Raw genomic sequence first — 24,793 nt, 5'->3', positions numbered from 1 at the left:
GACCTGCCCCTTTTCCTTAGAGAGAGGCCAGAATGAGTTCTGAGGTATCTCTGTGTTCTCAGCATTTCCCATTTATTTCTCCTTGAGCAGGGCTTCCAGTAACTAAACCAACTGTGATTTCTATGCTGGAGAGACATGAAGGTCCCTGGCTATCAAGGGAAGAAGACCCCAGATGCATTTCTGAGGGTGAGTAATAACTAAGCGGGCAGGGGGTGCAGTCCCCCGAGAGCCAGCCCTGGACTGAAGGAGCCTCAGGGTTCTGGGTTCCAGTCTGACCTCAGACACTTCCCAGTAGTTAGATCCTGGACAGATCCCTTAACCCTGTGGGTCTCATCTGTGACATAATGTTGAGAAGGAAATGGCAAACTCATCTGAGATGTGAATCTCTGCCAAGAAATCCCTCAGAAGGGTTTACAAAGGTCAGACGCAGCTGAAAACCCCTGACCCAAAAATCTAGGCAGAGTCTCATTGCCAGCAGGAGCTTGACTGGGTCATTAGAGTGAGTTACCTTGGAAATGTTGGGCCTGAAGCTCTCTTTCAAGGTCCATAGGCCTGAGGAGAGGAGCTGTGGTTGTCCATCCTGCCCTCCTCCTGTAACCTCACTTTCCATATCAAGAAATGATTTTCTACTAAATCTGCCCTTGTATTTCTCTTTAGTCTCAGAAACAACTGTAATTCTTCTTGATGCTTAGCCTTCTACCCATATGCTGGGTCCTATATTTTATTTCCTTTTTTTTTTTTAATTTTTAAATTTTCTTATTATAGCTTTTAATTTACAAAATTTATGCATGGGTAATTTTTCAAATTTTCCCCTCCTTCCCCTCACATGGCAGGTAGTCCAATGCATGTTAAATGTGTTAAAATATATGTTAACCTATCCTTTATTTCCATAAATATTTTCTATTCTTAAATCTTTAGATTATTTTTTCTCTTTAATGAGTCCTTTGTGAGAGATAAGGGAAAAGAACTTTCAGGTATAATTAAGTCTGACCTCTATTTTAAAAAATCCGACCATTGCGCTAATTCTTGCCTATTTTATCTTCCTTCCAATTCATCTCATTCTTTTCAGGGACAGATCCTATAACGATGTCATCTACATCTTCTATGCTCTTCCTCCTTTCCCTTTCTCACCTTGAATTGGTGCTATCAGCATTTCACTGATTCATGGAAAAGTGTTTTTAAGTCATTACTGACTTTAATAATAACTATAACTAATATAATAGGAGCAGATTTAGGAGTGTTTTGCTATGTTTGGTATGGTGTTTGTATCATTCTCAGTTTAGAATAAGGCCTGGGGAAAGGCATCATCTTAACTTGCCCATGGTGACCTCATAAGTATCACAACTGGGACTCACACTTTGGCTTTTATTTCAACAAATTGAGGAAATGTAGGACATGAAAGCACCCTCTAAGGGTCTGATGTGTTACTAAGTATAAAGAGCACCAGCTTCCTAGTTAGCCGACCTGGGGTCAGAACCTGCCTCTAACACTTTCTCAGTATGACATTGGACTATTCACTTCACCTCTCAATGCTCCATTTCTATTGAGGTCTTGAGTTTTATCCAACATTTTGTGACCCTGTTCGGGGTTTTCTTGGTGGAGATCCTGTAATGGTCTACCACTTCCTTCTCCAGCTCGTGTGACAGATGGGGAAACTGAGGCCAACAAGATTAAGTGCCTTGACCTGGGTTTCTCAGCTAGAAAGTGTCTTTTCAGGAAGATGAGTCTTCTTGACTGGAGGCTCTGTGTAGTATGGCGGTCATATCTCACTGTTCAATGTTCTAGGCAACTCTCAAGCTATAACTTTCATAGAAGGTGGAAACCTATTTTGGTCAAGATATTTTCTTCATAAAGTCACAGCTTCAGTCACTATCTCTTCTTCAGTGTTACCAGAGAACCACTTCAAATATAATCATCTATGGTTTTAGAATTCTTGTTTTTCTCTCTGAAAATTTTAATGTTTTTGGCATCATGAACAGCCCTATTACTTTACCCTCACCTATTTTTAGACTTTATCTCCCTCTTGATCATGTTTTTTCTACTTTGCCCATATCAGTGACTCCTCTTCCTATTAAAGATGACTGAATAGAATTGAACATAAAATAGTTTTCTTTTCCCCACAATATTGAGCATTGGGTACTGATGCTTTTTTGTGATACTTTTAGATTCCCCTGTTGAGGAAAGAAAATATGAAACCAAGGAGTCAACTCCAAAACAATGTATTCCTACCAGAGAGATATCCAGAGAGAAACTTATCAAGGATGATTTCTGGGATACTAAATTGGAAGAAACTTGGAATTATGACACTGGATTAGAAAGTCAGATAAACAACCTGGAAAGACAGTCCATGAAGCCAATAATTACTTGCAGCAAAACTTCATCTAGCAAAATTTCCATGGAGAAGAACCTTTGTAAGTTTAATAAATATAAGAAATTTTATTGTCACCATTCAGAACTTAATGATTACTATAGAGTGTGCTGTCAAGGAAAACCTCATAGAATTGATGAATGCAGCAAAACCTTCGACATCAATTCAAGCCTTAGGGTACATGGAGGAATTCAGGCTGGAATGAAAGCTCATAAATTTGGTGAATGTGGTAAGGCTTCCAGCTACAATTCACCCCTTGCTGTTCATCAGAAAAATCTGGAGGAAAAGCATATAAAACAATGTAATACAGGTGGGAAAACATTTAGTCAGAGGAGATATGTTTGCCAACATAAGAGAATTCCTACTAAAGAGAATCCCTATGAATGTAATGAATGTGGAAAAGCCTTCCTCGGGAAGACAAGCCTTTGTATACATGAGAGAGTTCATACAGGAGAGAAACCACATCAACGTAATGAGTGTGAAAAAGCTTTTCAGGATAAGCCAGGCCTTAAAGGACATGAGAGAATCCATACTGGGCGGAAATCCTATATATGTAATGAATGTGGAAAAGCCTTCAGAGACAAGGCATATCTAGATATGCATCAGGCAGTTCATTCTGGTGAGAAGCCTTATAAATGTAATGAATGTGGAAAAGCCTTCAGATTTAAAGGAATCTTTTCTTCACATAAGAAAATGCATGCTGGAGTGACACCCCATAAATGTAATGTGTGTGGAAAAGTCTTTATGAGGAATGATCGCCTTAAAAGGCATGAGAGAACTCATACTGGAGAGAAACCATTTAAATGTAAAAAATGTGAGAAAGCTTTCACGAGTAAGAGAAGCCTTAATCTACATGAACTAATTCATACTGGGCAGAAGCCCTATAAATGTAATGAATGTGGAAAAGACTTCACTTGTAAGGAAAGCCTTGGTCTACATATGGCAATTCATACTGGGCATAAGCCCTATGAATGTAATGTATGTGGAAAATTCTTCAGACAGAGAGGAGGCCTTATTTCACATAAGAGAATTCATACTGGAGAGAAACCCTTTGAATGTAATGAATGCGGAAAAGCCTTCAGGGAGAAAGGAAGCCTTAATAGACATAAGATTATTCATACTGGGGAGAGACCTCACAATTGTAATGAATGTGGAAAAACCTTCAACTATAAGGGACATCTGAATAGACATAAGAAAACTCATACAAAAGTGAAACCATAAATGTAATGAATGTGGAAAAGCCTTCAAATATATGGGAAACCTTAATTTGTGTAAGAATTAATATTGAAGAGAAATGCTAAAAATCCAAGGAATATGGAAAAACTTTTAAATGATAGAGAAACTTTAAAAGCCATTAATTCATACTGGAGGAAGATCCTTTGAATGTACTCATGTTGAAGCAGACTGTAATCAAAACCCAAACTTCCAGTGTAATAAAATTAAGAAAACTTTCTTGCACTTCGCAAACTTAAGAAACATCAGATTAATTCCTACTGGAGAGAAATCTAAATGTAAAGAAAGTGAGAAAGCTTTCAATGATCAGGAAAACTTAATAAATCCAGTAGAACCCATACTGAACAGGAATTTTTTTCAGTGCTATTTATTTTACATGAAAATAGCTTTATGAGTTCCAGCAGCAGTAACAGAGTAGGCAGTTATCCAGGATTTAGCAGTGTCTATGGGATCAGAGGTTCTGGAATATCATATTCCAGAAGGCAAAGGACCTGGGGTTACAATCAAAAATTAACTACCCAGATGGACTGAGCATCTTCTTTGAAAAGAGGTGATGGAGCTTCAGTGAAGGGGACTTTCAATCATTTCTATTGAAAAAAGCAGAACTAAACAGAAAATTTAATCTGTAATCACAGGAATCAAGAGAAGCATAGAAAGGTAAACAAGGTGTAAATGTATATTATTTAAAGATTAAGCCATTTATATCTCTAGATGGGAAAACAATACTTGTTCCTCTTGAGAACTGTTATCTGTCACTGGGACTTACAAAAGGGGCAGCATATGGACTGAGGGTGTGTTTGTCAATGGACTCTGATGTGATGACATCAAAGAAAAAGACATTAAAGTGTGGAAAAAGATCTGTACTGGAAAAAGAGCAAAGGTGGGGTACAATGGGACAACTAGATCAAATGAAGAGGTACAAAAGACCTATTACAATTGGGGGAAAGAAGAGAGGGAGATGAGCTTGTCTGAAGCTTGATCTCATCAGTTTGGTTCTCAGAGGGAATCATTTAATCATTCAGTTAGGTATAGAAATTTATCTAATCCTCTAAAGAATTAGGAGGAGAAAAGAAAAGAAAAAGGAGAAGCAGAATATAAAAGGGAGCAGAAATACTAGGAGAACAGGTAAGAGAAGGGGGGAAGAGTTGACAGAAGAAAAGGTAGGGGGTAGAGTGGGTTAAAAAAAATACTAGGGGAAGGGAGAGGTGTGATAGGAGATAAAGTAGTAGGTGGGTTAAAAAAAAAATAGACTAAAGGACAAGTGGAAGAGGAGAGCCAAAGTACATACTGGGGAGAAAATAGGATGAAGGGAAATAAAAAGCTGGTAATACTAACTGGGAATGTGAATGGGTTGAATTCTCCCATAAAATGCAAGCAAATAGAGTGCTTAAAAAGCAGGAACCTACAATATGTTGTTTACAACAAACACATCTGATAGAGAAATACTTGCAGATTAAAGGTAAAAGACTAGAACACAATTTATTATTATTCAGCTGAAATGAAAAAAGCTGGGGTAGCACTTCTGATCTCAGATGAAGCAAAGATAAAAATAGATCTTATTAAAAGAGATAAGGAAGGAAAGCACATTTTGATAAACATTACTATAAACCATGAAGTAGTAACAATATTAAATATTTCTTATTTCTTGATTTGTGCCCCTTCTCCCTAAAAAAGGATTTCAGCATATATCCCATTTACAACATAACTTATAAGTGGTCACCACTTGTATTTTTGTTTATTCATTTCTGACTGTTAATGACATTATTTGGAGTTTTCTTTGCAAAAATAATAGCCATATTTTCTCCAGCTTATTTAAAATTGAGAAACCTGAGGCAAGCTGGTTTAAGTGATTTCCCTAAGATCACACAGATACTTAATATCTGAGTTAGATTTGAACTCATGAAGATGATTTCAAAGCTAGTGCTCTATCCATTGTAACAATTAGCTACTCCAAAGATGTGTAGGGGGAAGAGCAATTTGAGCAACTTATATTTCTGGAGAACTCAGATTTTACAAGATATTATTCCTTACATGAAGTCAGAGTCTTCCTTTTCATTCCTACCACTTTGTTCTGGGACTCCTGATTCTTCCTTCTGGAAATAAGCAGAACAATGGTGATTTCTTCCTTTACATGATAGACCTTCAAGGACCATCCTAGTCTCCTCTGATTTTCTGGATCCCAGCTTCCTTGAGCCAGTTCCCATATGATGTCGCCTAAAGGGATTCATCCTGTCTAGATACTGTGAAATCAGATACAAACTCTTCTGCTTGGCCCATAAAGAATGTTGAACCAACCCCGCTCCCCAGGCTTGTTGGTCATTATTTTTCTTTGTGAGCTCCATGTCCAGACAGAATGGCCTTCTTGCTTCCACATAGGATACTCCACAGTGCTTGAAAGGCATTCATTCCTCAGAGGGTCCACTCAACAGTTGCCTTCAAGGGTCTATGTTCCAAGTCAGACAAATTACACAGTGCCCAATAAAGCCCTTGAGTAGTACAAATCTCCTGGTTAAGGTCCCAGCAAATTCGAATCTTAGATGTTATGAAATAAAAAATGAAAACTTCAGATCTTTTGAGCACCAGAAAGCAGAGTAAAAACAAAAAGAACCCACCAATCATCTTCAAAGACCCTCAGAAAAAACGGGTTGTCAGCCCAAATTCAGCATATCCATATCAAAGAAATCTCTTGGAAGCATCCAGAAGGATGTAAATCAAAGACCAAGGAACCAGTCAAATTTGCACAAGGCCTTGCAGCTTCTACTAGAAACCAGAGATATTAGAATACAGTATGCCAAAAAGCAAAAGACCTGATCCTTCAACCAATTTTTGTGAAAAATTGGACATAATCCTATGGTTACAATGTTGATCTTAAAGGATCTTGAGCATTTTGAGTAAGAAATTTGAAGTATAGAACCAGGAATCCACAGGACTTTAAAAAGTCCACTTTATTTGAGCAAAGAGACAGGTAATGCTAATATTGTAATGGGGAGAGAAGAAACAAATGTCTCATCAGAACCTGCAAATCTTTAAATAATGGAGTTACAAGTTCATGAGAATTAAAGCTATTCTCCAGTTGATAAATGGTCAAAGGATATGAACAGGCAGTTCTCAGATAAAGAAATTGAAATCGTTTCTAGTCATGTGAAACAGTGCTCTAAATCATTGATCAGAGAAATGCAAATTAACATAACTGAGGTACAACTACTCACTTTTCTGATTGGCTAAGATGACAGGAAAAGAAAATGATGATTTGGGATTTGGGGAAACGGGGACACTAATACCTTGTTGGTGGAGTTGTGAACTGATCCAACCATTCTGGAGAGCAATATGGAATTGTGCCCAAAGGGCTATCAAACTATATATACCCTTTGACCTAGTAGTGTTTCTACTGGGTCTGTGTCCCAAAGAGATTGCCCTCCAATTTGATCTTTCTTGGGGAGATGTTAATATTAATCTGCTCTCGATGTACAGAGGAAGCCACAGAAATCAGCTTGGGTCCCCAAACTTCCCAGATTCAGCTGTTAGAAGGAGTCTTTAATAAAAGGGACTCAACAGCAGCAGAGCAGGAAGACCACAAAGTTAAAAGGAGAAATGGAGAACAGTACCAAATTTTAGCTGCTGCTGAATCTGGGAACCATAGAGTTTGTGCTTCAGGTGTAATGGACAGGGCCACCAGGCTCTCAAATGTCCTTAAAAGGGAAACTTCTGAGGTTCCCCCCCCCCAGTCCCTGCCCCAAGAGCAACCAGGAGGGGTACTGGAGGAGGGACTGCCTGCAGGGGACAACCTGCCCCCTGCCCTCCAGCAGGAGTTTGGGGTTTGACCAGGATCCCTCTTGCTCTACCATGACATCAACATTGGAACCCTGGGTATTCTCAGATGTGGGCGGTGAGACCACTGAATTTCTTTTTGCTATGGTGGCCTCTCTGTCTTGCTTCAGCAGTCTAGTCCTTCCCCCCGCCATAGAATGGGAATTGAAGAGAAATAAGAAGTCTTTTGAGACTTCCCCTCTGCCTTACCAGTTTGGTGACTTGTTATTTAAACGCTCTTATTATTCTATCCTCCTCCCTTATTGAGTCGTGATTTAATGGTGAAATTGGGGACCCAATTTTCTCTTCTCGGACCGCCAGGCTATCCCTTGGTGCTTCTTTCAAAGTTCTCCCAAATTCCCTCTGAATTCTGGGAAAAAATAGATTCCTCTGTCTGGGACCAAGGAATCCTGGGTGAGCCACTCGCCACCCCAGCCTTAGTCAGGTTGGTGGATCCCAGTGTATCCCCCATAAACATCAAAACCCAAGAAAGGCAAAGGCTGGGGAAGAATTGCAACCCCTGATTGAGAAATTCTTGAGCACAAACTTTTAGCATTGGCTAAAGATTTAAGGGATTCAGAGTGCTTTAACAGCAGTCTCATCCACTATATAGATGATATTTTGATCTCGAGCCCCACCTGAGAGGCTTCCTTAGATGGTGCTGTAAAAACTCTTAATTTTCTGGCCTTGAGGGGCTACAGCATCTCCTTATCCACATTGCCTGCCAGGCTGTCAAATATTTGGGCCATAACCTAACCCCCATTCAAGGTCCTGACAACCTTCCCTTTGAATGGGGCCCAGGTCAGCACTGAGGCTTTTAAGACCCTAAAAGCCAAACTGACTTCTGGCCCTACCTACTTCCAAAAAGCCTTTCACTCTGTATGTAGATGAAAAGTGGGGCCAGCCCCTGGAGTCTTAACCTGATCCCAGCCAGTGGCCTACTTCTTAAAGAAACTGGATTCAGTTTCCCTAGGATGGCCCTCTTGCCTTAGAGCAGTGGCTGCTACCACTCTAATTGAACAAGCCTCAAAAGTCACCCCAGGGCAGCCTTTGGGTGTTTTCACCCTCCACTGGGTTCGGAGCATTCTAGAAGCCAGAGAGCATCAGTGGCTACTAGTGGGATGCTCCCAGGCTCTCCTGCTAGATACTCTGAACCTGACTCTCCGGTAGTGTCACACCTTAACTCCGACACCCTGCTCCTTGACAGCACTCGGTCGGGAGACAGCATTCGGAAGTGAGGAAGCTTTACATTCTGTCTAATCCAAGCAGTTCATCTTGAGGGACATTCCTCTTGACAACCCAGATGGTGAATGCTTTACAGATGGGTCGAGTTTTCTTAAAAATGGGGAAAAAAAGGCTGGATATTCTGTGGTGACCCTCAATGGCACCCTGAAAGCTGAGCCACTGCCCCTTGGACTTTTGCCCAGAACTCATTGCCCTGAGCAGAGCTTTGGAACTGGGGAAGGGAATGAGAGGGAACATCTACACTGACTCTAAATGCGCTTTTCATATTTTTCGTGCTCATGGCGCTGTAAAGAAAGAAAGGGGACTTTTGACAGCAAAGAACTCTCCTATTAAATATGCAGGAGAAATTCTACAGCTACTACAAGCTGTCGGCAAACCCAGGGAGGTTTCAGTCATATTTGGTGAAGGACACAGGAAGGGAGATTTGCTTCAGGCCAAGGGGAAGAGGTTTGGAGATTCAGCTGCTGAAGCTGCTGCCCACTCACCCCTGACTGTGGCACCTTTAATCCCCCAGCTCCCTGATTCTTACACCCCTTCATGTAGCGCACAGGGACAAGCTTTGCAGAGGAAACGAAGAACATCCTTTCTCCTTCTGGCTGGTTTCAAACACCCTCAAGACATCTTTTGATCTCAGAGGCAAGTCACTGGAAACTTCTTTTTGATCTTCATTAGGCTACACACCTGGGGAGAAATGCTCTTCAATCCATTGTGAAATGCATTTTCACTGGTCACAAGCTGAGAAAAGTGATCAGACATGTCTGCCTGTACTGCCCAATTTGTGCCCAAGTAAATTCTGGAGGAATTGTTAAACTCCCCCTCTCCTGAAGCCTTTTCAGAGAAGGGGCACACGCCTAGGGGAGATTGGCAAATAGACTTCACGCGTATGTTCCCTTGCAGAAGTTCCAAGTTGCTTCTGGTCTTGTTTGACACATTCATTAACTGGAACCCCTGCTCTGGAGAAAGTTGTCCTTCCTCTCACTATAATGTCCTTCCTTTCACTCCAAGGATGATAATTTTGCTCCTAGCATTTTCTTGATGTCTTTCTATGGCCCCTGACAGCAGTTAACTCCTTCTTAGCCTTTCAGCTGGGGCTCCGTGGGCAGTGGGGGCGTTCAGGATTGTTGAGTGGGCCTTCAACATCCTCAGGGCACCCCACAGATGGGATGCATTATTTGCAAAGGCCCCATTCCCAAACATCACCATCTCCACCCTAGATGGCACCCCACTTTTAATCTGCTCCTGAGATTTATTTCCTCCAGGCTCCAAGCTATGAACTTCCAGCTACTCACTCAGTCTGAAGATCATGGAACAAGTGACTGGGACACTCAACATCCCCTAGATGTTGCTGCTGCTGCCATCTTCAGATCTCACACTTCCCCTCCCAGCCTGAACCCGCATTTAGCTTAGGGACAGCTCTACAACTTTGGTCAGCTTGAAGTAGCTCCAGAAAATGAGATCTTCTTCCCTTTGCCTCAAATGAATTTGGGGGTAACAGCTTGAAGGGGGGATGATATAATAGGATTCTGTGTCCCCCTGATGTTTTGGGGGATGGGCATGGGTTGCAAAAACCCTAAATCTCAATCCCTCCCAGTCTCTGGGAGCATCCCCACTCTCCTACCAAGCTCCCACAGGAAATTCCCACCCCCAATTGATCTGGAAATCACTGGTCTGGGAAATAATCATCACTCTTATTGATTTGGAAATTAGCCTCTAATGAACCCAAGCACCAAACCATAAAAAGTTAAAAAAAAAAAAATCAAGACTCTGTATCCCAAACTTCACTATCTTCCTAATCAGGAAGTGGCCCATTGAGAGAGCTGTTCAGTGAAAATAAACCCATTTTGCCAAAAACCTCACTTGCAGACTGCAAATTCTTTCACAAGACCTGTGACACCAGCCTGGGACCGCCATTGCTGTTAGGGTATCTCACCCCTCAACAGATTTATGCTATTTAATTATGTTATGGCAATTTTTTTTTATTTCTCAAATTTTAATTCAGGAATAAGACAAGCAATCATAATTTTAAGAAAAAAAATAGAACATCATTGAATTGTTTTGTAAAAACACTCCCCTCCAAAAAAAGAACAGAAGGAAGAATAGAGTTGACCCCAAAAAAGGGGGCAGAATTATTCATGCTTCTTTTGCAAGCTGTGTGAAGTGAAGATGGATAGTTTTGCAGAGAATCCACTTTCTGTATTCTGCTTCAGGTATGGAAATGCTCTTCTTTTATTATTTCAGTTCAAGATAAAAAAACTTAGAACACACACAGATACCTATCACAGACCCTACTGTCTCCAATAATACAGCATGTGCAAAACAGTAAAGATCAACTGGGAGGTGATATTAGCAAGTAAATAAAACTGGAGTTTTCCCTTCATGTTTATTTCTGAGGAAATAGGAAGCAAGGGAAAGTGAGAAAGGGCATTCCAGTCCCATAGGATAGTAAGAGAAAAGGCCAGAGCATCAGAAGCCTCATGATGAGATACAGGCAGAGGGACATTGTCACTAGCTCATGGGGCACTTGGGAAGAAGTAAAATTTAAAGAAATTGGAGAGGGAGAACATAGTCAAATTAGGATTGGCTATCAAGGTCAATCAGAGGATTTTCTATATTAGGTTCTGGAGGTAACAGAGAGTGACAGGATTTTCTTGAGCAGGGGGGTAATATCTTATAACCTGTACTCTCCAATGATCCATTTAACAGCTGAGTGCAGCATTGGCTGAAGTGGGGAGAGAGCTGGTGCATAGAAACTGATCAAATAACAATGGCAAGAGTCCAATTGTGAGCAAAAGAGGAACACCTGACAAAAGGTGGTGACTTTCTGAATGGAGCAAAGGCGATAATGGATTTCAGTAAGAAAAAGGCACCTGAATAGCCATTTTGCCTTTTTGGCCTTAGTTTCCCCATGTACAAACTGCAAGGAGACTAATAATCTTTTTTTCTCTTTGTAGTTCTTCAGAAGAAGATACTACAGTACAGAAGAGAAGAATAAACACCTCCCCTCCAACAACTCAAGGGATGCATTTTCCTCAGGATACCTTGTGGACCAAAAGTCTCTGAATTCTCTCCATCTTCAGTTCATTTAACCTGGGCTCTTATCTGTATTTAAATTCTTTTGTTTCCAAGCCTTAGCTGAGACTGCTTTTGGATAGAGCATAGATCTTGCCCATCTTTATGTACATCTTGGACATACAGGTGTCTAAGTTGAAAAGGAAAAAAAGAGCAAGCTGGATTACCTTCAGGAAATTACAGAACTCCTTGGATGACCCCCAAGCTTCCTGGGAAAGTAATGGACTGTGTTTTTAATATTGGTCACTCTATTCCTGACAGATGTGGAAACTGCATCAGACCATATCCTGATAGGGAAATCCAGAATTCAGTTCTTTGTTCAGCCTAGCTTGGCAAAGGGAAACAGTCTGGGAGGTCTGGGGACATGAGGAACAGATTAGGCTGAGAGTATGAATGCTGCATGCAGACACACTAGGACACAGGGAGAGGCTTGTACCAGGGCAAGAGAAGGTAGTATGTCAGCGGGAGAAGGAATGCAACAATCTCTAAAAAAACATTTAAAATTAATGTCACACAGAGCACAATTTAGAGGCCCACAGTAGATGGAACAGGCTCTGATGAAAAATGTTTCTCAACACTGAAGAACGGGATTAAAAGATGTCATTGGCAATTATGTGATGAGAAGGGAAAACAGGCTGGTCCTGTGACAAACCCCAGAGATAACAAGTGGACAGCCAGAATGTTTCACCAGCATCCTGGAGATAACAGGGAAAAGTGAGAGAAACCTCCATTGAATCGGGTGGACATGGCCAGAAATCACACACAGGGTGGACAGGTATTGTGATTGCCCTTGCTGATGGGAACATCTAAATCTATGGTATTCATCCATTGCAGCATTCTCCACTTCGCTTTTCTGTAAGTATTTGTTCAATTGAATTGATGGGGATTCCCTGTCCTTCTCTCCATCCCTTTTCATCTTAACGTGACTCCCATCTTATCATCCCTAACACAGTTCAATTAAATGTCTCCATTTTCTAACATGGTGCAGGGAGACTTTTCAGGTTTCACAGCCGAACAACAATGAAGTTAGCACAACAGCTCTGAAGACTTTCAGTTTGGTAGTCAGGCTACTTTCCCATCCTTTTCTTCTGGGCTTCCCAAACACTGAACACTGATTCGTGCATCAACCTTTTCATGTAGTGTACATCCCTTTATAGTGTACTGCCAAGGTAAGTGGACTCATCCACAGTATTTCATATTTCTCCCATTGTTGTAACCTAATGGTTCCAAGGATGCATGGTGTAGTGCTGGCTGATCCAGAGCCTCTGTTTTCTTAGTATATTCAGGCCAAACCTCTACACACAACAGAGAAATGATCCATATTATATTGTGTCTCAACCTCAGACGTCCCACTGAGTGCATATAGAAGAACTAAAGCAACACAAAGGAAATCTGAGATGTAAAAATCCAGGGACGTATCCATCCCACATGGTCAAAGGGACGATGTGTGTGGCAGACCCTTTTGAGCTCAGTTTGGGCTGATCAGGCAGTCATGCTGTACCCTGACCTTGACCCCTAATGTCTTTGGTCCTTTTCAAGTACAAAGAAGAAAAACTCATTCTTTCACAAAATCCTCCACTCTACAAACATTCCATATGCTAGGATCTTCCTGTAGACCTTTTAAAATTGGAGATGTGCCAATAAACTTGATGGGCCTATATGTTATCACTAGCTCCCTTTTCATTTTGTGGTCATACATCTTGTTGAAGATTTATTTTATCAGATTTTACCTGAGCCTTCTTCATACTTAGTTAGTTTCACTCCACTCTCATCATACCCTACAGAAATTAGGATAATGCAACTTGCTAGAGAAAATGTTAATGAGTTTTGTAGAAGAATTATACTGAAACTACACAAGGATGCTCCTTCAGAGGAGATCATAAGATGCTGTGCCACAGTGGGCAAAAATGCCTTTTATAGCCAGATTATGATGCAGACTTCCCAAGATCCGAACATGGGAAGACAGGGTCCCTTTTGGCAAGGGACTTCCAGAGAGACTCGTCAATGCTTTCATTGTGGTAAAGTAAGGCATCTGAAAGCTCAATGTTGGCATAGAGACAGAATGAGAAAACAGGATGGGAAAATAAGACCCCAAACCCCATGTCCAAAATGCAACAGAGGCTTCCATGGAGCCTCAGAATGTAGACTATTCAGGGAAACAGAATGAGGAACCCAGCCCCAGGGCCCAAGGCAAAAAACACTTGGGACATGATGGCAGCCGATGCTACACCCAGAGTGCCTAGAAGTTCAGTACCCAGACATGACCAATCAGCCAGGAAGCAACCTGATGGGAGAAAGGGATTACAATTGGGGAGAATAGAGTTGTATGCAGCTGGGACAACTGAGATACTCCCTGGAGAAGTGAAATCTGTTCCTCTCCAATCTATGGACCCTTGCCTCCAGGCAAGTAGGCTTGACCATTTCACTTCCTGAGAGTACGTGCAAAACAGTGTCCATCCACACACTGTTGTGGGAAAATGGGGAATGTGTAGATAATATCCCAGTCACTAATACAGGTAGACAATGTGTGACTTATCAACCAAGAGAAGTAATGGCATCAGGTTTACTCATACAGACTCCTAATAAGCAATCTGGTGATAGTGGTCCCCATTCTGGCAGCAGAATCCAGGAATATTCTGGACAGCAGCTGTGACAACTGACCGACCTATGCCCACTATCTATATAAATGGCATACCATTAGAAGGATCGGTAGACACAGGTGTAAATCATACAGTCATTTGAGGGGCCAGCTGGCCCAGTCACTGGCCAAAGACTAAGGCAGACACCTACATGTCTAGCATAGGAGGATCAATAGTAGCTGAAGTTAGTGCTATCTCTTTGAGATGGATATTTGAAGGTGAAACAGAAATTTTTACTACTTTTGTGGTAGAAAAAAATCCCCATCAATCTGTGGGGAAGAGATATTTTACAACAGTTAAAATTACAAATGAGTACTTTGGTTTTTTAGTAAGGGCTACTGTTGAAGGTCTGCCAACAGTCTCACCTGTTCCCATTCAATGGAGAACTGATACACCAGTGTGGATAGAACAGTGGCCCTTAGCTAGCAATAAACTTCAGGCTTTATTAGATGTAGTATAGGAGCAGCTTGACCAAGGACACTTACAACCTTCCCTAAGTCCTTAGAATCCCCCTGTATTTGTTGTAACTGAAAAATGGAGGATGTTGACTGATTTAAGAAAGATAAATGAACAGATGGAAACTATGGGAACTCTTCAGCCTGGACTTCCATCTTTTACTCAATTGCCTAGAGAATGGCCTCTTTGGGTTATAGGCATTAAGGATTGCTTCTATTCTATCACTCTAGATAAGAAGGATATGAAAAGGTTTGCCTTCTCAGTGCCCAACGTTAACTTAGCTGAGCCTTATAAAAGATATGAATGGACCGTTTTGCCACAGGAAATGAAAAAACAGCCAGACTATGGTCAAATGCATGTGGCTGCTGTTCTTACTCCAGTAAGAAAAGCATTTCCAAAAGTTATGTTATTACATTACATGGATGATATATTGGTATGTGAACTTGAGGAGCAAATGTTAGAAGCATGTCAACAAAAGATCATAGAAACACTAAGGAACTAAAAAATTGCATATAGCTCCAGAAAAAAATTCAAAGGCATGCTGCTTTTCAATATTTAGGATATGAAGTATATTCTAAGGTGCTTACAGGACAAAAACTTTCCTTAAGAACAGAGAAGCTAAACACCTTAAATGACTTTCAGAAATTGATAGGAGATATCCAATGGATGCGTCCAATGTTAGGCTTACTACCTATCAATTGCAACCATTATATGACATTTTAAGGGGAGACAGTGCTTTAAATTCACCATGTCATCTTACAAAAGAAGCTCAAGAGCCTTTGAAAGAAGTTGAACTGGCTTTATCCAATGTGGTTGAAAGAGTCACTCAAAAACCCTTGGAAATATCAGTGTTTGTTACATAAGAGGCACTCCTTCATCAAGGAGACATTGTGATAGAGTGGGTGAACCTCCCAGCACAACCAGAACAAAGCTTTACTCCTTACCCAGTGCTTGTGGCTAGAATTTTATTAAAGACCATTAAGCGAGCAGTACAATTATCTGGGAGAAGACTTGACAAGATATACACCTTTTATACCAATGCACAAATCAATCTATGCTGTGAAACCATCCCAGAGTGGCAAGTTTTATTGGCCATGGTTCCAAATTTTACACATGGGTCTCCATTAAAGATAACCAGACTATTACATAATTGGTGATGGATTCTTGAAGAAAAGGTTTCTAAAGTTCCTCTTAAAGGACCAAGTATCTTTACAGATGCATCCAAGCATAGCATTTATACTGTATACTCTCGTGACTTCACTATAAAGAGAGTAGTCAGAACTCCTTTTCAGTCCATTCAGCAGAATGAATGTATGCAGTCATGTTAGCTCTTACTATCCAGGAGATATAAATATAATATCTGGTTCGGCCTATTCAATAGATGTGGTACAAAGAATTGCCATAGCCCATATAAAATTTGTAGCTTCTAATATATATCAGCTCTTTAAGGAACTTCAAGAGCAAGTGAGAAAGCATCCAGGTAAGATTTACATCTTGCACATCCACATTCATAGTGAACTTCTAGGTCCTATTTTTGATGGTAATTCAAAGGCAAATAGCCTTCTAACCATGTTGACTAATATTCCTTTATTTCAGGCAGTCCAAGAATCTCATTTTAAATATCATCAAGCTGCTCGAGCTTTACGTTTATAATTTGGAATAACAAGAGAGGAAGCTAGGAGCATAGTTAAAGCCTGTATTGCTTGCCTTCCTTTCCACACTCCTACACTGCCTCCGGGGAAGAACCCTCGTGGTTTAAGACCCAATGAAATTTGGCAAATGGATGTGACCCATTATAAATCTTTTGGTCGTCTGTCTTTTATCCATGTTGTAGTAGACACTTTTTCAGGATTTACTCTTGCAATACCAGCAGCAAAAGAGACTGCCCGAGTGGTCACTGAATTCCTTATACAAGCATTTGCAATTATGGGTGTGCCACAAGCAATAAAAACAGATAATGGACCTGCATATACTTCTAAACTTACTTTTGTGCACAGTATAAGATTTTAGACCCACTGGCATACCTTTTAATCCTCAAGGACAGGCAATAGTAGAGGGGAGAAACAGAGACATCAAGACGCTCCTCCAAAAACAAAATGGGGAGCCACAGGTAACTCTAGAGAACTTTTAAACTTAGCTCTTTATACTATTAATTTTTTTTCATTTTTGATAAAGATGCACTGGCTCCGGCAGACAGGTTTTATAACCCATGGGAAGAGCAGTGTCCAGTGTGAGTAGCTCCACTATCTTTAGATAATCACCAGGTGATATGGACAGATCCAGAAAGTGGTGAATGGAAGGGACCAGATAGATTAACTGCTTGGGGCAGAGGGTTTGCTTGTAATTCTACAGATGGAGAAGGAATCAGATGGATGCCAATGAGCTGTATTCGCCTTGTCCATCGGAGAGAGACGGAGCAGACCCTTGAAACGAAGGAGAAAACCCAAGAAACATTGGGTGGTTCCATCACTGACTGTGCCCACCACTGAAAGAACATGGCAGTTATGGCAATTACCTCATGAGCATCAAAAATTGGCAATAAGACTGTTGCAGGACTTTAAAACCAGCAGGAATCATTGGATTCCCTGACACATGAAGTACTGGACAATAGACTGGTTTTGGACTATCTCTTGGCTGATGAAGGGGGTGTATGTGTGATTGTTATTTCTATACCTTCCTTTTAGGACTTATGTACATGTATATTCATATTGTTCGTTATATCACTATGTTGATTCATGTTGTATGTTACATCACAACTAGCCTGAGTTATATTACAATATCCTTGTGTAATACCTCCCATGCTAATGGATTTATGTATACCTGTTTCAATTTCAGCCTAGAGGAAATCTGCTAACAATATCTGGTTTGACTCCCCATTTCCCTTCCCTTTGGTGATTTTCACCTTCCTTCCTGAGAAGTCAGGGAGGGTGTGACCACCTGTGTTCTAAAACAAAAGAAAGCGGGAGATGTAGAGGGCAGAACTTTGGAGAAGTATATTTGAAAGGTGTTAACTCAGTGGAATTGATGAGACAATCTATTTAGTTTACATATACTTAGTACTTAGTTTATCTAGTTTACATATATTTATCTTGTTTACATATACTTAGTACTTAGCATAGTGATATAATAGTTCTACAGTTGATGTCATTGTAAAAGTGATGACTCAGGACAAAGTCAGCCACAGATATTCTATCTTTGATCATCCTTTTGGTGGCTCTCCTGCCTCCTGCACTAAGAGAGACTGGCAGACTGGCAGAATGCTGGAAGAGACTAGGTCAGACAGTCAGACTGTGAATTAGACTGCTGGCAGGGACTATGAGCCAGACTGACTGAGACTGTGGAGCAGACTGGTTCAGACTGGGAGACTAAAAGAGACAATAAAGACTTTGGATTTTATTTCTAACTATTCTTGTGGTGATTATTCTGCTGAGACCAAGGCTGATCTCAAGGCCAGAAAGCTAGTCTCGACATTACAAGTTCTGATAAAGACCTCATTTCCAAATTATTTAGAGAATTAACTAATTTATAAGAAATCAAGCCGTTCTCCAGTTGATAAATGGTCAAAGGATATGAACAGACAATTTTCAGATGAAGAAATTAAAACCCATTTCTAGTCATGTGAAAAGGTATTCTGAATCACTATTGATCAGAGAAATGCAAATTAAGACAACTCTGAGATACCACTACACACCTGTTAGATTAACTGAGATGACAGGAAAAGATGATGAATGTTGGAGGGGGTGTGGGAAAACTGGGACACTGATACATTGTTGGTTCTACCTCTGGGCCACAAAATTAGCATTTCAATGACATGAAGAGCTAGATAAATGTGTCTCTGCTTCTGTTTTTTTGCTAAATTCTCTTGGAATTTATACCACTTCAAATGGCATTACAAGTACAATAAACTTTGCCCCCTTGGATTGGAAATGGGTCCAAGCCTGCAAATTCTTTTTAGACACCTTCCAACCCCAGTCTGTGAGCCCAACCTTTTGGGGTCCCTTTCCAGTTCAACAATAGGAATGTGAGAAGACACACACAGACCACATACACACACACACAGTCTCTGTCTGTCTCTCTTTCCCTGTCTATCTTTCTCTCTTTTTAGGCAGAAGTGGTGCTCTTAGGAGCAATACAGCACCAAGTCTCACTTTTACATTGTACAATATTTCAGACATGGAACAACCATAACAAGACATTTATCATAGATGACAAATTATGCTATTTATTATGTGAGTACACAAAGGGAAAAATAAGTTCTCTATGATAAGGTCAAGGCAGCAATTCCTTTTTTTTTTTAATTTTTATTTAATAATTACTTTATATTGACACTCGTTTCTGTTCCGATTTTTTTTCCCTCCCTCCCTCCACCCCCTCCCCTAGATGGCAAGCAGTCCTTTATATGTTGGATATGTTGCAGTATATCCTAGATACAATATATGTTTGCAGAACCAAACAGTTCTCTTGTTGCATAGGGAGAATTGGATTCAGAAGGTATAAATAACCCGGGAAGAAAAACAAAAATGCAGATAGTTCACATTCGTTTCCCAGTGTTCTTTCTTTGGGTGTAGCTGCTTTTGTCCGTCATTTATCAATTGAAACTCAGTTAGGTCTCTTTGTCAAAGAAATCCACTTCCATCAAAATATGTCCTCATACAATATCGTTGTCGAAGTGTATAATGATTTCCTGGTTCTGCTCATTTCACTTAGCATCAGTTCATGTAAGTCTCGCCAGTCCTCTCTGTATTCATCCTGCTGGTCATTTCTTACAGAACAATAATATTCCATAACATTCATATACCACAATTTACCCAGCCATTCTCCAATTGATGGGCATCCATTCATTTTCCAGTTTCTAGCCACTACAAACAGGGCTGCTACAAACATTTTGGCACATACAGGTCCCTTTCCCTTCTTTAGTATTTCTTTGGGATATAAGCCCAATAGAAACACTGCTGGATCAAAGGGTATGTACAATTTGATAATTTTGGGGGCATAATTCCAGATTGCTCTCCAGAATGGTTGGATTCGTTCACAACTCCACCAGCAATGCATTAGTGTCCCAGTTTTCCCGCATCCCCTCCAACATTCATCATTATTTTTTCCTGTCATCTTAGCCAATCTGACAGGTGTGTAGTGGTATCTCAGAGTTGTCTTAATTTGCATTTCTCTGATCAATAATGATTTGGAACACTCTTTCATATGAGTGGTAATAGTTTCAATTTCATCCTCTGAAAATTGTCTGTTCATATCCTTTGACCATTTATCAATTGGAGAATGGCTTGATTTCTTATAAATTTGAGTCAGTTCTCTATATATTTTGGAAATGAGGCCTTTATCAGAACCTTTAACTGTGAAAATGTTTTCCCTTCTAATCTTGTTTGCATTAGTTTTATTTGTACAAAGGCTTTTTAATTTGATGTAATCAAAATTTTCTATTTTGTGATCAGTAATGGTCTCTAGTTCATCTTTGGTCACAAATTTCTTTCTCCTCCACAAGTCTGAGAGATAAACTATTCTATGTTCCTCTAATTTATTTATAATCTCGTTCTTTATGCCTAGGTCATAGACCCATTTTGATCTTATCTTGGTATATGGTGTTAAGTGTGGGTCCATAAGGCAGCAATTCCTAATTTGACACACACATGTGACAAATTCACAAGATCTTTCTCTTAGCCAAAAGGTACATTTATTTAGGAGAAGAAAATAGACAACAGGTGTGATAAAAAGGAAATAAATTTGGGAGTGCAATAGGGTTACCAAGTAAAGGAGTTTGGAAGAAGTAATTTTAAAAAATAAGACATGATATGTGAACATATCACTGACTGGCAGGTTAAATCCATAGAAGAGTTAGGAGACTAACCACAGTTAATTATACTTTGAAGAAAGAGAGCATTAAAGAGAAAACCCTAGGAGAAAGGAGATAGAAAGTACTTCAAAGCTGACTTAGTCCTATAGCAAAGATCATCATTATGGAGCTTATCTTTCACAGGGGAACTGCTTCACCCCTATCACTCCTCACTTGTACTTCTACCAGATCTTTCTTTTTCCTGTAAAAGGGTCTAATTGTTTTTGGCTCTTTGCTAAAATTCCTTTGGAAATTAACCCACTGTCAAGCAGCTTATGGAGACTGAGGTTACAAATTCTTTCATCAAACCTGTAACATGACTTAGGGATCCTAATCTTGTTGGGGTTTCTTCTGCCTCAACATGACAAAGACAGTCTAAAAAAGTCCGGTATCTTAAAGTTGCTAATCAAGGCAGTGTGGATACTTTGTGATTATCTTAACTACGGCAACAAGACAATTTGGGAAACCGAGTTCCCAGAATGAGTGTTTTAGCATTTCCAGAGAAAGGGAGCGAATAAAGTGATTTCAGAACTCATAGCAATTTTAATAACTATCTCTTCAATTTGCTACCATCTCCCCTTTCATGCCTGCTAGAAGCTATTTCCATCCCTTTTCTGCTTAAGTGGAAATTGGGGAAAGTTGCAGACCCGTCTGTCGGCAGGAGGGCTCTAACTTGAGGGACCCAGGTGGAGAGATGGCTTCGGGAGCTGAGAGAGGGAGAAATAGATCCCCAGGGTCCTGCGTTCTAATTCTGCCCCTGAGGCTCTCTGGCTGCATGGCCCGAGCTAGCACCTTGAGTCCCACTTTTTTCTTCAGCTGTTAAAAGGAGTGGACTACGCACCTGAGGACTAGCTGCAGCCTATATTGATTAAGCACCAACTAGTGCCAACAAGGAAGATGTAAATAACTAAACAATAAGCATTGATTAAGCGTCTATGGAAAAAGCAAAAAGAGGTTCCTCGTGGTTCTCTGTACTGTGGAAAATAGCTATGGCACCTTATTGAGGTAAGGCATGGATAAAAAGCCGGAGGGGATGTAGGGGAAGGGGATTTGGAGTCTGGAAGGATGTGGGTTTAAAGGACCACTTTGACCTGTTTTTGTGAGCACGAATGATAAAGCCAACCCTTTATAAAGACTTTAAAAGGTGGTAGTCAGATTTAAGATCCAGGTGTGTAGATTAATGGGAGTGGAATAAAGGAAAGGGTGAGAAGAGGGAGAGAGGGATCCCTGGGTGGGGAAGGGTAGGGCAAGTGAAGGACACCAGGAGCAGTTAGCCAGGAAGTGGGGAGAAGGAGAGACTCCAAGCAACATTGTAACAAGGATCCGGGGTAGAGTTTAATAGAAAACCACAAGAGAAGGCTTGGGATCCTTGTTTTTGGACAAAAACCATCTGGAGAGAAATGTCATTATGTGTCAGCACTGCTGATCTTGTTTTAGATGTGTTAGTATGTCTGCATAAATGCATGAGGTCTGTGTGTGTGTGTGTTTATATTTGTCGGTGATGAAGTGTGAGAATGTAGCAGTTCCTGAGAAACTCTAGGGCTAACTGGTCTCACCAGTGTCATAAGCAGTGTTGCCTGTAACAGAACCATCTGTTGGTCTTGTAAGCCCAAAGGCTTTGATGAGGTGAGAGAGTGGAGGGAAGAGGTCCCCTAACAGCAATGGGATCCCCTTGACCCAGGGCAGGCTTTTTGAAAAAAATCCCAAACCCCAATGAATACAGGTACCAGATCTGTGGTAAAGAATGGGATTTATTTACTTTTTTTTTTTTTTTTACTTTGTTGCTCAATCTCTCTCTCTCTTTTTTTAAAATAACTTTTTATTGATAGAACGCATGCCAGGGTAATTTTTTACAGCATTATCCCTTGCATTCACTTCTGTTCCGATTTTCCCCCTCGCTCCCTCCACCCCTTCCCCCAGATGGCAAGCAGTCCTTTACATGTTGAATGGGTTGCAGTATAGCCTGGGAATTGCAGAAGAGCAATAGGGCACCAAGTCTCTCCTTATTGTACGGTATTTCAGACCATGACAAGGCGTCTATCATAGATACAGCGTTCCTTTTTTATGTGAATAAACGAGGGGACAAATAAGTTCTCTACGCTAAGGTCAGGGCTGCAATTCCTAGTCCGACACACAAATCTCTGCTCTGAGCCAGGCAGGTGCGAAGCTCCGGGAATATAAAAGAAAAAACCCAGAGCAGTTCTGCCCTCGAGGAACTTATTGATGGCGGAAGAGCACATGCAAAAGCGAGGCAGTGACGTGCCTCATGACGCGGAGTGTGGCCCCGACACTTGCGGTTCAGTCACGTGAAGAATTCACAATGCGGAGGAACTTGGCATTTCTTTCGCAAATGTTTTAAAGTCACTTCTCGTGTCTGGCCTTACTTCGCTCTCCCCGCTGCTCTGGGACAGGGACCATCTAGCTTAACCCGTGGCGCCCCCATCTAGCCTCAGCAGCTGATGCTTTAAATCAGTTTAAGCCCCGATGACGTGAACTAAGCCGTGCGCCTGCGCGCTAGTCGCAAAACTACATTTCCCAGAAGCCAGGAGAGGACTCTCGGGTATGACGGCTGCCCGCCTGGGCCACGCTATATCTGAGCAGGCGCAGTTGGCGAGATGACCATTTCCATCCTTTTTTCCTCAGGTGGAATTTGGGGAATATTGCGATCTTTATGGTTGAGTGTCTGGGATCTGGAGGGCTTTTATTTGGGGAAGCCCAGGTGGAGAGATGGCTTCTGGAGCTGAGAGGGGGAGAAATAAATCTTTAGGGTTCTGGATTCTAATTCTGCCCGCGAGGCTCTCTGTCAGCGTGACCCGAGCTAGAACCTTGAGCCCCGCTTTTTTCTTCTGTTGTAAAAAGGGACGGACTAGGTTCCTGCATTGTATTAAGCACCAGCTGAGTGCCAGCAAGGAAAATGTAAATTACTAAACGATAAACATTGATTAACCGACGGTGGAAAAAGTAAAAAGAGGCCCAGCCCTCTAGGGTCCGTGCACTGGGGGAGCTACCTGGGACACCTTATTGAGGTAAGGCATGGATAAAAAAGCCGAGGGGGGCGGGGGGATTTGGAGTCAGGGGGGATGTGGCTTCCGAGGTTTACTTTGACCCGTTTTTGTGAGCATGAATGAAACTAGCCGACCCTTTATAAAGACCTTAAAAGGTGGGAGTTTAAAGTGCAGGTGTGTAGATTAATGGGAGTGGGATAAAGGGACGGAGAAGAGGTAGAAGGAGAGGGAGGAAAGGAAGGCGGGAGGGCTCCGTGGGTGGAGGAGAGTAAGAATAGCCAGGCAAGTGAAGGACACCAAGAGCAGAATTAGCTGAGTCGGGGAAGAGGAGATTTTCAACATTGTAACAAGGCTCGGGGTAGAGTTTATTAGATTTTATTATTATTATTATTGAGGTTTCTCAAGAGAGGATTTGCGTGTGTATTTCTATGTAATTGCCTGAGTAATGCCATGTATGGGTGTTTATGTGTGTGTGTGCATCTTTACGTATATATCTATATATACGTTTTTGTGTGTGAGAATGTAGCAGTTCCTGAGAAACTCTAGGGCCAACCAACTGGTCTCTGCAGTGTCACAAACAGGTCTCTGCCTGTGGGAGAACCATCTGTTGGTCTGTGAACCCAGTGGTTTCAATTCAATGAACTGCCCCACTCCTACACTCCTCAGTTGTACCTCTAAGCCATAAAATTAATACATCAGTGACTTCTTTGCTATAAAATTATCTTCTTGCTTCTGGCTCTTTGGTAAATTTCCTCGGAACTTGAGCAGCTTCAGTTGGCGTGATAATTATCATAAATCTTTGTGCCTTAACTTGAAGACTTGAGTTTGTGAATTCTTTTCCCATGCCTGGAACGTGGTCTTGGGGAAACTCCTGCCTCAACAAGTGCATGTAGATGTGTGTGTGTGTGTGTGTGTGTGTGTGTGTGTGTGTGTGTGTGTGTGTATTTGATGTAAATATAAGTATGTGTGTGCTCGTAGGTGTATAAAAGTGTGTGTATAGATGTATGAGGGGAGTACAGATAAGGTGTCTGTTATGTAGGTGTATGTAAGTGAGATAGAGATGCGTGTGCTTATGTGTATGAATGTGTGAACATAAATATGTTGCTTGGGGAAAGGGGATAGGATG

The 24,793-nt window shown here is 41.1% G+C and overlaps 1 protein-coding gene across 11 annotated transcripts in view; it reads left to right on the top strand.

Moving 5' to 3' along the window:
• LOC127547583 (zinc finger protein 260-like) overlaps positions 1-24,793 on the top strand; it is a 203,983-nt gene that overhangs the window by 142,521 nt on the left and 36,669 nt on the right. For 2 of the 11 annotated variants that reach the window (XR_007950204.1, XR_007950202.1), the window contains exons 4-5: positions 2,166-11,505; positions 11,605-18,220. The exons of 4 other annotated variants lie outside the window; for them this stretch is intronic. The gene's annotated coding sequence lies outside the window, so the exon portion shown is untranslated. Of the gene's footprint in view, positions 1-90; positions 187-2,165; positions 11,506-11,604; positions 18,221-23,110; positions 23,689-24,793 lie in introns of those variants that run through there. 5 more of the 11 variants (XR_007950203.1, XM_051974492.1, XR_007950207.1 and 2 more) reach the window with 5 other exon arrangements.

This window comes from Antechinus flavipes, chromosome 2, assembly GCF_016432865.1.
Source record: "Antechinus flavipes isolate AdamAnt ecotype Samford, QLD, Australia chromosome 2, AdamAnt_v2, whole genome shotgun sequence".
Taxonomy (NCBI): Eukaryota; Metazoa; Chordata; class Mammalia; order Dasyuromorphia; family Dasyuridae; genus Antechinus; species Antechinus flavipes.
This window is presented reverse-complemented; position numbering and strand designations above follow the sequence as displayed.